Genomic DNA, 14,581 nt, shown 5'->3' with positions numbered 1-14,581 from the left:
CAGGGTTTCGCCTGCAATATCAGTTCTGTTTTTACTCACTGACAATATTTTGACCGTTTTGGAAACTGTTTTCTATCCTGTTTTCTATCCAATACTACTACTACTAATAATAATATATTATCAACTGAGACTGAGGAGCTGGCCGTTTACAATTGGCACCTTTTCATCCAAGCTACTCAATACTGCCCCCTGCAGCCATAGAAGTTTTAACAAGGCACACCTGTTATTGAAATGCATCTCAGGAGACCACCTAATGAGACCACCTCATGAGACCGCCTCATGAGACCGCCTCATGAGACCGCCTCATGAGACCACCTCATGAGACCACCTCATGAGACCACCTCAGAATGCCAAGAATGTGCAAGGCTGTCATCAAGGCAGAGGGTGGCTACTTTGAAGAATCTCAAATATAAAACATATTTTGATTTGTTTAACATTTTTTGGGTTACTACATGATTCCATATGTGTTATTTCTTCGTTTTGTTCTCTTCCCTATTATAAATTTGAAGATGTAATCCGGAGACAGGTGTTTAATTCAACAGTCTTCTGTTTGTTGACTTTTGGACTCCCTCCCACCTGCTGCCACTTTGATCTGTTTCCTACATAAAACTAATTGTTAGGGAACCACTACAACATATCACTTAAACTGTTACAGGACTCTCACTAATGGGTGCAACAAGTATAGGCTCATACAATACACACCTCAAATTATGTTCATGAGCAAGAAACAAGGTTTTTGGTACTCAAAAAATGTGTTATGGTACTGTATTCTGAAAACAATATATTACTGGCAGCAATAAGTTATTGTAGAGTTTCAGGATGAGGTTTGTATTTCTTTATTAATACAGTTTTCCATATTCTGTGGGGGTACGGCATTCTCATGGGTGCAACAAATACAGTTGAAGTCGGAGGTTTACACACACCTTAGCCAAACACATTTAAACTCAGTTTTTTTTCACAATTCCTGTCTTAGGTCAGTTAGGATGACCACTTTATTTTAAGATTGTGAAATGTCAGAACAATAGCAGAGATAATTATTTATTTAAGCTTTTATTTATTTCATCACATTCCCAGTGGGTCAGGAGTTTAAGAACTCAGTTAGTATTTAGTAGCGGTGCCTTTAAACTGTTTAACGTGGGTCAAACATTTCGGTTAGCCTTCCATAAGATTCAAACAATAAGTTGGATGAATTTTGGCCCATTCCTCCTGACAGAGCTGGTGTAACCGGGTCAGGTTTGTTCAGTTCTGCCCACACATTTTCTAGAGGATTGAGGTCAAGTCTTTGTGATGGCCACTCCAATACTTGACTTTGTTGTCCTTAAGCCATTTTGGCTCAACTTTGGAAGTATGCTTGGGGTCATTGTCCATTTGGAAGACCCATTTGCGACCAAGCTTTAACTTCCTGACTGATGTCTTGAGATGTTGCTTCAATATATCAACATAATTGTCCTGCCTCATGATGCCATCTATTTGTGAAGTGCACCAGTCCCTCCTGTAGCAAAGCACGCCCACAACACGATGCTCCCATCCCCGTGCTTCACCGTTGGGATGGTGTTCTTCAGCTTACAAGCCTCCCCCTTTTTCTTCCAAACATAACGATGGTCATTATGGCCAAACAGTTCTCTTTTTGTTTCATCAGACCAGAAGATATTTATCCAAAAATTACGATCTTTGTCCCCATGTGCAAACCGTAGTGGCAAACCGTAGTCTGGCTTCTTTATGGCGATTTTGGAGCAGTGGCTTCTTCCTTGCCGAGCGGCTTTTTAGGTTACGTCGATATAGGACTTGTTTTACGGTGGATGTAGATACTGTTGTACCGGTTTCCTCCAGCTTCTTCACAAGGTCCTTTGCTGATGTTCTGGGATTGATTTGCACTTTCGCACCAAAGTACGTTCATCTCTAGGAGACAGAACATGTCTCCTTCCTGAGCGGTATGACGGCTGCGTGGTCTCATGGTGTTAATTCTTGCGCACTATTGTTTGTATAGATGAACATGGTACCTTCAGTTGTTTGGAATTTGCTCCCAAGGATGAACCAAACTTGTGGAGGTAGATTTAATTTTATTTTCCCATTATGTCAAGCAAAATAGGCACTGAGTTTGAAGGTAGGCTTTGAAATACATCCACAGGTACACCTTCAATTGACTCAAATTATGTCAATTAGCTTATCAGAAGCTTCTAATCCATGACATCATTTTCTGGAAGTTTCCTAGCTGTTTAAAGGCACAGTCAACTTAGTGTATGTAAACGTCTGACCCACTGGAATTGTGATACAGTGAATTATAAGTGAAATAATCTGTCTGTAAACAATTGTTGGAAAAATTACTTGTGTCATGCCAAGGTAGATTTCCTAACTGACTTGCCAAAACTATAGTTTGTTCACAAGAAATTTGTGGAGTGGTTGAAAAATTTGTTTTAATGACTTCAAATATGTAATTGAGTCAAACACTCTGTCCCCACCCATAACAACTTCAATACACCATAATTAATACTGTGAAACACATTTCAAGTATTGTACTGTGCATTCTACAGTGTTTTACCTTTGAAATGACAGAAAGTCTTACCAGTGTGCTGGAAAACAAATGTAAACTATTTACTTTACATTCTATGGTAATCTACTGTATTTAGTTTATACAGTATCATACTGTTGATTAATACAGTAAGTTACTGATAAAATTACAGAACGGCCAACATTGCACTTTTAAAAAGATGTCAGTACTGCTAGTATGGTTATCCAGATGTGCATTGTTACTGTATTATTCTGTACTATATCACAATGTACTATTTTAACAGGGCTAGATGTTCAGTGGGATACACACCTGCTGGCTTCGTCGCTGTCTAACAAAAATCTCTTCTCCAAAACAAACTTTTCAGGAAATTGAAAATATTACCATATTTAAAGAAGCATACAAGTCTGAAACCTTAGAAGATGTTCTGAATAAAAGTTCTTAGTCCTAGAGTCATTAAATGTTCAGAGCACACTGAGGGGTGTTACCGCTTTCAATTATTGTAAAACAAAAGGAAAATTGGCAAAACATGTAGTTACAATGTTTATCAGACAGTCACGATTTGTATTTTCACTGAATTTGTGACTAGCGCCTTGCCTACATTTCAGAATAGTTTAGCGTCTAGTCTAGACAACTTCCAAGGCATTAGTGAGGGACTTAAAGATAGTGTGTCTTCTGTTCTGTCAAGAGACTGCATTCCACAGATGTGTAATTACATGCAGATTTGGGTTCATTTGCATAGAAGACACTTCTTGTTTTAATCACTTGGAGTTTCTCTCAGTTGGGGTTGATTTAAATTGCTTTCCCAATGTATTTATCTATGGAAAATATGAATCAGTGAGAGATGTGAAAGATACTTCCTGATCCCCTTAATGTGTTCTGGTAGAGGCCAGGAGGCCACGGTAGCGATGACATGGAGGTTAAGGGTGGTATCACTGGCTTATGCGCCAGCCTCTCAGTACATACTACCGATCGCTGTCCATGGTTCTGAAATTGCGATATCTATGCGGCTGCCTATCGATAGCCTGTCAGATTATGTAGTGCGAGTGCTTGTAGTATCCTATAGTTTTGCTTTACTGAACATATGTTTATTTGGTCATCGTATTAAGCCTAATGGTTATGTTTCCCTTAGATATAGGCCTACGGTGAAGCAATCCTGATATCTAGAATGCTGGCTGCAATAATGTATCCCTATTTACTCGTTTAGTAATTAAACTGGGACATTCAAACATTGCAGATTGTTAAATGAATGTTCAATGCAACAGCATACTAATCGGTAACCAATTGATAAATAGTATACAACTGTCCTGTAGGCCTATTCAGACTCCTTGACTTTTTCCACATTTTGTTACATTACAGCCTTATTTTAAAACATTTATTTTCCCCTGAACAATCCACATAATACCACATAATAACAAAGCAAAAACAGTTGTTTTTTTGTCTAAATTTTTGCAAATGTATAAAACCACCCCCGGTAATTTACTTAAGTATTCAGACCCTTTACTCAGTACTTTGTTGAAGCACCTTTGGCAGCGATTATAACATTGAGTCTTCTTGGGCATGATGCTACATGCTTAGCACACCTATCTTTTGTGAGTTTCTCCCATTACTCTCTGCAGATCCTCTCAAACACGGTCAGGTTGGATGGGATGTCGCTGCACAGCTATTTTCAGGTCTCTCCAGAATGTTCTATCAGGTTCAAGTCCGGGCTCTGGTTGGCCAACACAAGGACATTAAGAGACTTGTCCTGATGCCACTCCCGTATTGTCTTGACTGTGTGCTTAGGGTCGTTGTCCTGTTGGAAGGTAAAACTTTGACACCCATTCCGAGGTCCTGAGCACTCTGGAACAGGTTTTGATCAAGGATCTCTCCGTATGTTGCGCCATTCATCTTTCCCTCAAACCTTACGAGTCTCCCAGTCCCTGCCACTGAAAAACATCCCCACAGCATGTTGCTGCCATCACCATGCTTCACCATAGGGATGGTGCCAGGTTTCCTCTAGACATGACACTTAACATTCAGGCCAAAGAGTTTAATCTTGGTTTCATCAGACCAGAGAATCTTGTTTCTCATGGTCTGAGAGTCATTTAGGTTCCTTTCGGCAAAGTCCAAGCGGACTGTCATGTGCCTTTTACTGAGGAGTTGTTTCCATCTGGCAACTCTAAGATACAAATCTGATTGGTGGAGTGCTGCAGAGATGGTTGAGCTGGTTCTCCCCCGATTGCTCAGTTTGGCCGGGTGGCCAGCTCTAGAAAGAATCTTGGTGGTTCCAAACTTCTTCCATTTAAGAATGATGGAGGTCACTGTGTTCTTTGAGACGTTCAATGCTTCAGAACATTTTTGGAACCCTTCCCCAGATCTGTGCCTCGACACAATCCTGTCTCGTAGGTTCTACGTACAATTCCTTCGACCTTATGGCTCGTTTTTTGCTCTGACATGCACTGTCAACCGTGAGACCTTATATAGACAGGTGTGTGCCTTTTTTTAAATCATGTCCAATCAATTGAATTTACCACAGGTGAACTCCAATCAGGTTGTAGAAACATCTCAAGGATTATCAATGGATACTGGATGCAACTGAGCTCAATTTTGAGTCTCATAGCAAAGGTTCTGAATATTTACACGACCTGTCAAAAGTTTTAGAACACCTACTCATTCAAAGGTGTATCTTTATAAAAAAAATATATAATAATAATAATAAAAAAAGGGTGTATCTTTATTTTCACATTGTAGAATAATAGTGAAGATATCTAAACTATGAAATAACACATATGGAATCATGTAGTAAGCAAAAAAGTGTTAAACAAATCAAAATATAAGGAATGCCAAGAATGCTCAACGCTGACTTCAAGGCAAAAGATGGCTATTTGAACAATCTCAAATATAAAATATATTTTGATTTGTTTAACATTTTTTTTAATTACTACATGATTCCATATGTGTTATTTCATAGTTGTGATGTCTTCACTATTATTCTACAATGTAGAAAATAGTACAAATAAAGAAAAAGCTTTGAACGAGGAGGAGTTCTTAAAACCTTTGACCGGTACTGTATGTAAGTAAGGTATTTTTATTTATTTATTTTTAATACATTTGCTAAAATTTCTAAAAACCTGTTTTTCCTTTATCATTATGTCGTAGTGTTTGTAGATGAATGAGGGAAAAAAAGTGTTTCATCCATTTTAGCTGAAATGTGTCTGAATGGAAAATGTCAACGGGTCTGAATACTTTCCGAATAGAGTCTATTTCTATACACATTGAAACTCTACGCTGTCGGGGCTATCCGTTTCATCACTCATAGGCTTTCCAGTGTTCACAGAATTGGGTCCGCTGCGTCTCTGGCAGTACTTGTCAGATTGGTTTTCTGGGAGTGGAGGCCCGGCACTAAAGGAACTGTCACTTTCTCAAGGAAAGGGAAAAGAGGGGGAAAAAAGCCACTGTCATTACCGAGCCGGGCAATGAAGTCTCTGTCGGGACTGGGAGGCTGCTAGGGCTAGCTGCTGCATAAGGCCTACTAGCTTCCACCTGCGATGGTTTGTCGTCAGTCGAGTACGAAGTGGTAGCTTTGCTGATGTGGTCATTTGGTATGAGCCTGGTCAGATAAATATTTGTTTTGATGCGTTTATCAAGCTTGAACAACGCACTCTCTCTCCATCCGAGTCAGACCTGATTCCTCTAACTTTTTTCAACTTGATAGCCATTCAGGTGAGGAGGCCGAGACGGTCTACCACCGGCGTGGCTGAGAAATAGGCTAATTAGTTTGAGTCACCTACTAGACATGTGGATTGGACTTGCTACATGTGGAAATGACATGTACAATAATATTATGACAGATGTGAGATGACTGGTGCATGGGCCCCCAGAACCTTCCAGTGGCTGTGGGGTATTCCGCTACGCCAGTGGAGGGGTATGGGTGGGGGGTGATGGAGTTGGCCAGGGGTCAGGGATTATTGAACCCAATTTCCACCAGTTAGACCCACTTTGGAGAGGAGCAACTGTCCAATTTCTAGCTGTCGTTTGACTGGACTTATTTGGAGAGTGTTTGACACCTCAACAGCAAGAACATTTTTATGGAAGTCCATTTTTTAAAGAAATCGAACTGTAAATGCACTCCAAACTGTGTTCGAAAAAGTTTGAAGATGTTTCCGGAGGCTCTGAATACCATCTTAGGAATGTTTCTACCAACACAACGTTGAGAGGAAACGTTATAAAGCCGTGGTAAAACAGATGAACAACTCGTTGATGGGTTCCTAACAGGTTGATTTCAATAAAACTACAAGACTTCCTGATTCTGTTTTCTGTTAAGACCCAGAGGTAGATATTCAGAAGGGCAAACACTCCAAGTCTAAAGTATGCTAAATATAACCACGTACTGTATGTTGGTCTTCCTTCAGGAACTGAATCACACATCCTCATGTCCTCATGAGATCAAGTGTAAAATGGTCAAATCAATCAGAGTTTTATCTCCCACTATTAAAAACTTAAACAGATTCTAATGAATCATTTCCCATAATGGTAATGATGTTGGTTCTTGAAGTGGTTGGTTGTCGACAAAAGAGATGAGCAATACTACTGCACTACTGGCTCTTGGGAATGACTCGTACTTATCTTACAATTAGGGTTGAGGGCAAGGCGTTCATTACACATTGCTGCATCATTACTCTCGACTTCAGTGTCATTTATCGACAGTAATGACAGTTATTTGGCACTTACAGTTAAAATAACGTCCACGTTTTGCCACAGTTTATATTATTTCAAGCTTATGACTTACATGTTCCTTCTCGAATATGCCAAGTCAGTTCCAACTCCATCACTAGTTTGTTGAGTTACACGCCTGGATGCTGGCTTGTGACTGAAATGAATAATGATGGAAAGTAAATAAAAGTGAAAAACCTCTTTGTTCTTCAATATACTCCTTGGATTGGTCCACCACTGGAATGGCTAGCTAGCTGGTCGGTCTGAAGGATGAATTAAGTGAAATAAAGACGGACTTTCAGAGTTCTGTCTCGAATCAAAGAGCTTGTTGTTTTCGCTTTCGAGTCACTCTGTCTGGTTGTCAGACCATCTGTCGACAGGCCTTGAGGCAGGGCTCAATTGGGATTCTGTGGAGATGAAAGCAGAAATCACTCCTATGTGATGACTCAGACCCTGAGTTAGTTTGGGATGAAAGTTTCAAGCTTTTGAGCGTGGTGGTACTTTGTGTGTCACGAAGAGTAGCTGCATAACATCAAGTCAAAACAAGGTTTGAGTTTCAACATTCAACTTTAATTTGGAGAGAAACTGCAATCGAACCATGGATTAGTTGAACAGGCAGTCTAACTGTGGGGTAGTCGAGCTTCCAGTCTAACTGTGGGGTAGTCGAGCTGCCAGTCTAACTGTGGGGTAGTCGAGCTGCCAGTCTAACTGTGGGGTAGTCGAGCTGCCAGTCTAACTGTGGGGTAGTTGAGCTGCCAGTCTAACTGTGGGGTAGTCGAGCTGCCAGTCTAACTGTGGGGTAGTCGAGCTGACAGTCTAACTGTGGGGTAGTCCAGGTGCCAGTCTAACCGTGGGGCAGTCGAGCTGCCAGTCTAACCGTGGTGATCGTGAGATGGATAGATATTCCATGTCATCTTTAGGAAATAAGATAAATGCCTCCAATGCGTTAACCAGACAAGTAGATCCAGGTGTTTTGGAAAATATGTGCACTGATCTAAAAATGTCTGAGTATGTGTAGGGCCGTCAGGGGCCAACCCTCCTACCAAGCCAGATGGTCAGCCTGGAACGCAGCCATCAGATTGAAACCTTGGGATAGGTCATTGTTGGTCCCTCATGAGAAGAAGGGAGTGTGGTGCCTTGAGGGACGAACAATTAATGTCCAGCACCACAAGCAATGTAGTCCGCTGGGAACGTGCCCACTGGCTTGAGGATGAACCGGCAAGGCTGACGTCAATAGTCTCATTAAGGATGTGGCTGGCTAGTCAATCAGGCACCACACGTATCAGTTACTCGTTTCCCCTCATGTGGGAGGAGAGGACTGAGAGAGCAGGTAGCTCTAGTAGCAAGTTTTATTTTATTCTTGAATAGATAATTTAGGTTGGAACCTTATAGGCAATTAAAGCTATTTTGTTTGGAATTTGCCCTGTCTCTTGAGCCTCTGTACTAGAAACCTAGCCTAGCTCTGGAATTTGCCCTGTCTCTTGAGCCTCTGTACGAGAAACCTAGCCTAGCTCTGGAATTTGCCCTGTCTCTTGAGCCTCTGTACGAGAAACCTAGCCTAGCTCTGGAATTTGCCCTGTCTCTTGAGCCTCTGTACTAGAAACCTAGCCTAGCTCTGGAATTTACCCTGTCTCTTGAGCCTCTGTACGAGAAACCTAGCCTAGCTCTGGAATTTACCCTGTCTCTTGAGCCTCTGTACGAGAAACCTAGCCTAGCTCTGGAATTTACCCTGTCTCTTGAGCCTCTGTACTAGAAACCTAGCCTAGCTCTGGAATTTACCCTGTCTCTTGAGCCTCTGTACGAGAAACCTAGCCTAGCTCTGGAATTTACCCTGTCTCTTGAGCCTCTGTACTAGAAACCTAGCCTAGCTCTGGAATTTACCCTGTCTCTTGAGCCTCTGTACGAGAAGCCTAGCCTAGCTCTGGAATTTACCCTGTCTCTTGAGCCTCTGTACGAGAAACCTAGCCTAGCTCTGGAATTTACCCTGTCTCTTGAGCCTCTGTACTAGAAACCTAGCCTAGCTCTGGAATTTACCCTGTCTCTTGAGCCTCTGTACGAGAAGCCTAGCCTAGCTCTGGTCCGTGGCAGCACACCTCCCCACTGGCTGTGGTCTACTGACAAAACAGCAGTCTGTTAGTAATTCAGTTGATTTGGACAGATTGAATCCCGACAGTTGCTAGTTGGAACATGTTTGTACTTGCCATATTAGAACCGATGTAAAACGGTTTGAATGCTGTTGATTTGAATGTTGTTGGTTTGAAAAGTTATCATTTCCTACCTCTGATTTGAATGTCAATGAATATGTTAAAGCGTCCACCGTTACTTGCACATTAATCAGGCTTTCGAAAAAACAATCCATTGACATCAGCGACGGATTTCAGTTGCATTTTGAGACACTGAAGCATACCTTATCTCTAGTTAGTATTTGTCCCAATGTCCTTAAATGGCTATGTGTATCGTTTCCTAGACAGACTAGATTCTGAACAGCGGCTCTACCCTGCTACACAATGACTTTTAGATAGAACGCTGTCTCATCCACTCAACGGACTGATGGGAAATACTGCAGAATGGAACAGGAAATGTATGAAAAATTGAGAGTGAATTGAACACTATTTCAGTGACATCACAGTGGCGATGGACATCCTGCTTACACTGCCGGAACAAATGGGATTTTGGCACTCATTTGGCACTCAGCCAGACCTGAATGAGGGAGCTTGGTTGTTGTGATCTTTCTTGTTGCTTCGTGTGATTGACTGAGTTCAAACCTGTTTTTTTTTTTGGCGTTTCAAACTGAGTTACTCATCATGCTAGCATACAGTTGAAGTTGGAAGTTTACATACATTTAGGTTGGAGTCATTAAAACTCATTTTTCAACCACTCCACAAATTTCTGGTTAACAAACTATAGTTTTGGCAAGTCGGTTAGGACATCTGCTTTGTGCATGACAGAAGTCATTTTCCCAATAATTGTTTACAGACAGGTTATTTCACTTATAATTCACTGTATCACAATTGCAGTGGGTCAGAAGTTTACATACACTAAGTTGACTGTGCCTTTAAACAGCTTGGAACATTCCAGAAAATGATGTCATGGCTTTAGAAGCTTCTGATAGGCTAATTGTGTCACGCCTTGGTCTTAGTATTTTGTGTTTTCTTTATTTATTTGGTCAGGCCAGGGTGTGACATGGGTTATTGTGGTGTGTTTTTTGTCTTGGGGTTTTGTGGGGTGTCTACGTAGTCTATGGCTGCCTGAGGTGGTTCTCAATCAGAGTCAGGTGATTATCGTTGTCTCTGATTGGGAGCCATATTTCGGCAGCCATATTCTGTGAGTGTTTCGTGGGTGATTGTTCCTGTCATTGTGTTTGCACCAGATAGGGCTGTTTCGGTTTTCATTATTTCATTTCATTATTTTTGTAGTTTCTGCATGTATAGTTTTTCCTTCATTAAAATATCATGAATCATCATCACGCTGCATTTTGGTCCGATCCTTGTTCTACCTCTTCGTCAGAGGAGGAGATAGAAGAGAGCCGTTACAAATTGACATCATTTGAGTCAATTGGAGGTGTACCTGTGGATGTATTTCAAGGCATACCTTCAAACTCAGTGCCTCTGGTAGACATCATCTTAAAATCAAAAGAAATCAGCCAAGACCTTAGAAATAAATGTAGACCTCCACATTCTGGTTCATCCTTGGGAGCAATTTCCAAACACCTGAAGGTACCATGTTCATCTGCACAAACAATAGTACCCAATAGTACCCAAGTATAAACACCATGGGACCACGCAGCCGTCATACTGCTCAGGAAGGAGACATGTTCGGTCTCCTAGAAATGAATGTACTTTGGTGCAAAATGTTCAAATCACTCCCAAAACAACAGCAAAGGACCTTGTAAAGATGCTGGAGGAAACGGGAACAAAAGTATCTATATACACAGTAAAACAAGTCCTATATTGACATAACCTGAAAGGCTGCTCAGCAAGGAAGAAGCCACTGCTCCAAAAACAGCATAAAAAAGCCAGACTACGGTTTTCAACTGCACATGGGTACAAAGATCATACTTTTTGGGGAAATGTCCTCTGGTCTGATGAAACAAAAATAGAACTGTTTGGCCATAATGACCATCGTTATGTTTGGAGGGAAAAGGGGGAGGCTTGCAAGCCGAAGATCACCATCCCAACCGTGAAGCACGCCGGTGGCAGCATCATGGTGTGGGGTTGCTTTGCTGCAGGTGGGACTGGTGCACTTCACTAAATAAATGGAATCATGAGGAAGGACAATTATGTGAATATACTGAAGCAACATCTCAAGACAACAGTCAGGAAGTTTAAGCTTGGTTGTAAATGGGTCTTCCAAATGGACAACGACCCTAAGCCTACTTCCAAAGTTGTTGCAAAATGACTTAAGGACATCGAAGTATTGGACTGGCCATCACAAAGCCCTGACCTCAATCCTATAGAAAATGTGTGGGCAGACCTGAAAAAGCGTGTGCGAGCAAGGAGGCCTACAAACCTGACTCAGTTACACCAGCTTTGTCAGGAGGAATGGGCCAAAATTCACCCAACTTATTGTGGGAAGCTTGTGGAAGGCTACCTGAAGCGTTTGACCCAAGTGAAATAATTTCAAGGCAATGCTACCAAATACTAATTGAGTTTATGTAAACTTCTGACCAACTGGGAATGTGATGAAAGAAATAAAAGCTGAAATAAATCATTCTCTCTACTATTATTCTGACATTTCACGTTCTTAAAAAAAGTGGTGATCCTAACTGACCTAAGATAGGGAATTTTTACTTGGATTAAATGTCAGGAATTGTGAAAAACTGACTGTAAATGTACTTGACTAAGGTACATGTACACTTCCGACTTCAACTGTAGATGACTAAAATACACAGTTCTTTATGATTAAACAGTTGATGAAACAGTTTCCAAAACTCTGCACAGGCTGCACATGGCCAGCTTGCCACGGTTTTATAGGGAGCTGTATATACGATATATCATCAGTCATCTACATTTGACCTTTTAGTCATTTAGGAGAAGCTCTTATCCAGAGCAACTTATAGCAGTGCATGTATACACTTTTCATACTTCTATACCCTTCTATACCCATCTATAATTATCTGGTATTCCCTATGCACATCTATAATTATATCTACACATCTATGATTCTCTATACGCATCTATAATTATCTTTACCCATCTATAATTATCTTTACCCAGCTATAATTTTCTATAATTATCGAAACCTATCTATAATTATCTATACACATCTTCAATTATCTATACCCATCTATAATTATCTATAATTGTCTATATATCTATAATTATCTATACACATCTATAATTATCTATACCCATCTATAATTATCTATCCCATCTTTAATGATCTATACCCATCTATAATTATCTATAGCCATCTATAATTATCTATACCATCTTTAATGATCTATACCCATCTATAATTATCTATCCCATCTTTAATGATCTATACCCATCTATAATTATCTATACCCATCTATAATTATCTATAGCCATCTATAATTATCTATACCATCTTTAATGATCTATACCCATCTATAATTATCTATACCATCTTTAATGATCTATACCCATCTATAATTATCTATCCCATCTTTAATGATCTATACCCATCTATAATTATCTATACCCATCTATAATTATATATACCCATCTATAATTATGGATACCATCTTTAATGATCTATACCATGTACAATTGTCTATGCCCACCTATAGTTTTCAATACCCATCTATAATATTATTTACCCATCTATAATTATCTGTATTTTTCTGTCATTTTCTATAATCATCGATACCTATCTATAATTTTCTATACACATCTATAATAATCTTTAATGATCTATACCCATCTATAATTATCTATACCATCTTTAATGATCTATCCCCATCTATAATTATCTTACCCATCTATAATTATCTATACCCATCTATAATTATCTATACCCATCTCTAATTATGTATACCATCTTTAATGATCTATACCATGTACAATTGTCTATGCCCACCTATAGTTTTCAATACCCATCTATAATATTATTTACCCATCTATAATTATCTGTATTTTTCTGTCATTTTCTATAATCATCGATACCTATCTATAATTTTCTATACACATCTATAATAATCTTTAATGATCTATACCCAGCTTTAATTATCTATACGCATCTATAAGTACCTTTCCCCATCTATTATTATCTATAATTATCTTTATCTATAATAATCTATACACATCTATAAGTACCTATACCCATCTATTATAATCTATAATTACCTATAATTATCATTATCTATAATAATCTATACATATCTATAATTATCTATACCAATCTATAATGATCTATAATTATCTATACCCATCTATAATTATCTGTACCATCTTTAATTATCTTTTCCCATCTATAATTATCTATACCAAGCTATAATGATCTATAATTATCTATACCCATCTATAATTATCTTACCCATCTATAATTATCTTACCCATCTATAATTATCTATACCCATCTATATTTTTCTATTATTATCTATGCCCATCTATAGTTATCTATAAGTATCTATAATTATCTATACCTGTCTATAATTATCTATACCCATATTTACCCATATATTATTATCTATACCCATCTATAATTATCTATAACCATCTATAACTATCTATACACATCTATAATTATCTATACTCATCTATAATTATCTGTAATTGCCTTTACCTTACAGTGTATTGTACAGCACCAATGGGTGAGTAACATACAAAATGATCTGTTAATCCACCCACTGAAACAAATGGTTCTATATAGTACCACAATGGGTGAGTAAACATACAAAATGATCTGTTAATCCACCCACTGAAACAAATGGTTCTATATAGTACCACATAAGCTGTCTTTGGCTTGTAACCATAGTGACACCCTTTTTTAGTGCTCTTTAGATTTTGTTTTACCGGTTCTATAAGAACCATGCTCATAAGTCTCTAAATGGAACCTTTATGGTGTCCCAAAGAACCCTTTTCCTAAGGTTCTACAAAGAACCATTAAAAGAAAAGGTAGTACATAACACTGCTATGGTTCCTGTAAGTGTCTCAATGGATTAAATGTTAGTCATTTAGCAGACACTCTTAAGAAAGCTGCTTGGCGCTGTCCTCAACTACAGTAGTAGTTGGTCAGAAGGGAATGCATATTTACATTCCATTATTTTTAGATGCAGGTCTTTACTTTCTCAAACCAAAATTTGCTTCGAGACGTTCCCTCTCTCCCATTGATGAAAATTCCACAGACAACATTTCAGCCACTTATGTATGACTTGCTGCCTTGATGTACAACGATTCCAATCCAACTGGGGATTTT

This window comes from Oncorhynchus keta, chromosome 3 (genome assembly GCF_023373465.1).
Source record: "Oncorhynchus keta strain PuntledgeMale-10-30-2019 chromosome 3, Oket_V2, whole genome shotgun sequence".
Taxonomy (NCBI): domain Eukaryota; kingdom Metazoa; phylum Chordata; class Actinopteri; order Salmoniformes; family Salmonidae; genus Oncorhynchus; species Oncorhynchus keta.
Note: the sequence above shows the minus strand (reverse complement) of the source record.